The sequence below is a fragment of the Temnothorax curvispinosus genome, unplaced genomic scaffold, assembly GCF_003070985.1.
Source record: "Temnothorax curvispinosus isolate PA1 unplaced genomic scaffold, ASM307098v1 QBEX01002880.1, whole genome shotgun sequence".
NCBI lineage: Eukaryota > Metazoa > Arthropoda > Insecta > Hymenoptera > Formicidae > Temnothorax > Temnothorax curvispinosus.
The window spans coordinates 168,218-170,223 of NW_020212660.1; the positions used below are offsets into that span (position 1 = coordinate 168,218).

Here is a 2,006-nt window from a genome sequence, read left to right on the forward strand (position 1 = left end):
CGCTTCATTCTTCCAGTTTTCTATTCAAAGTGCCTATAATCTGCACACAGGTTGTCACCTCGAATATTTCTCGCAAGAGGCAAACCCAAGCAACGGCTAATCCCAAACACAAACAGTTTACGGTGTTTGTTAGCCTGGCACCCCTACGGCGCAACGACCCCGCGTATCCCCGCGGGACCAGTTTGCTCAGGACCCGCACGAATCGACTATCAATTTATTTAGCAGCGTCCGAGGGAGAGATCTCTTTACGACACTGATTCCATCCCGAATTTCGCGAGAGTCGTTAGAATTATTTTCACATCTCAATATAGCGCATTGTTTTAAGAGTAGCGATTAAAATCTCAAGTGGGAAAATAATAACGTATACAAACCTGTTTTCTCTACACTTTTCTGCATTTAAAATAAAAAATAAGCATATATCTAAGATTAAAGTGGAAAGAAAGGAAGGAAGTTTGTTATAAGAGAATGTAGAAACTGTATTTAGAAGAATCTGAGAGTTGGATAGAAAGTTTCTGATATATAAAAGATATGTATTCAAAAATGTTGATAGAATGCAAACCGATTCGTACCTGAAGGTGCAAGTTCAGTCGCCAAACAGTGCCAACAAGTGACGTCTATTTCACAATTTAAGTCACGATCACCGGATGTCGATCCAAGCAGCTAATATTCTTTTACAGAATCAATTGCAACGAAGAGTCTTCTCTTTGATTATGAATCTCGAACGGACACTCGTTTCTACAACGGAAATTCGTTCGTTTAGCTACATCGAAAACTAGTTTCTTCAGCTAAGAGGCTCTCCCAATCGGATTCTTCAATAACGACGACGATTCGTTGTTTCACTTCCGGCGAAAGTTTATTTCCTCGATGAAGACTCGTTTCTTCAGCACCAATGACGAACGCTTCGATTTCTTCCGCGTTACTCCTCCAGCGCTGTGACGTTGGAACTAACCCTAATTACGACGATTAAAACCTCCGCGCCCCGACAAGGATGATATACTTGTCTCGTACTGTCGCGGCCGACTACGGAACGTGCTCGAGGGCGGTATACTCGCGAGCGGGCTCGATTCTCCACCGCGCACCGGGGTGCGTGTCGGGCTGTACTTCGCGCGCCTCTTTCGCGTCACCCTCTTTCTCTCCGGTCGGCACCCCGCGGTGAGCGAGAGCGCTAAATCGAGACTCGGGTAGCAAAGAACCGCCCCCGAGTGTCCCACCCCCGTGACAACCAACCCCATGCCGACGAAGGCGGGGCCTCCTGGCTCTCTTGCCTCTCCGGGGGTGGCTCACCTCAGGGGTAACTACAAACACGTACTTACACGTACTTACCGTTATTATTATACCCGCATCCGACTCGCGTGCGCGCGAGCGCATATACAAACGAGGACGAGTGAGAGAAGAGGAGGAGAAGGGTGGGAAGAGGAGAGAAACAAAGAAGGAGAGAGGGTGACAGTATATGCGCGTGCGAGCGCACTTGCATTTACACGGACTTTTACATGGTATTCCAGACCTAGCAAAGTCCAAATCGAGAAGATTTTATCGTTGTTTCAAAGTCGCAGTATTAATAAACATATTTTCAATATTATTTATGTACATATATATCTATGTTATTACTTATAATAAAAAATTGTAAATCTTGGTTATTGCAAAAAATTTGTTAAGAAAATATTGAGTTTAACTTCCGTGAAGAATTTGCTGGGTTAATATTTTCCATAAAAAATTTAAAATTTAACTAAATCAGATTCCAAAAACATAAAAATACAAAAAATCTTATTCTTTGAAATTCAAGAGTGTTTCGTCTTGCTAAAAATTGTTTTGACTGCTTAATATATTGTCTAATTGCTCAGATACATTAAACGTTGGGAGATGTCTATTAATTTCTAAATTTATCGCCGACGGACCGCGCTGTGTGTCCAGGATATACTCTGTAGGGATTGCAAGGGATAGTTTTCGCGGAAAATAACATTCGAGATCGTCTTTTTCGTGTGCACACAGTGGTAGGACTTTCTCCA

At 43.0% G+C, this 2,006-nt stretch overlaps 1 protein-coding gene across 2 annotated transcripts in view; it reads right to left on the reverse strand.

Annotated features, from left to right (window-relative positions):
- The window catches only part of LOC112452034 (SKI family transcriptional corepressor 2), a 43,947-nt gene extending 42,752 nt beyond the window's left edge, over positions 1–1,195 (reverse strand). For both annotated transcript variants that reach the window (XM_025012038.1, XM_025012037.1), the window contains exon 1: positions 570–1,195. The gene's annotated coding sequence lies outside the window, so the exon portion shown is untranslated. The remainder of the gene's footprint in view (positions 1–569) is intronic.
- Positions 1,196–2,006: the final 811 nt, after the last annotated feature.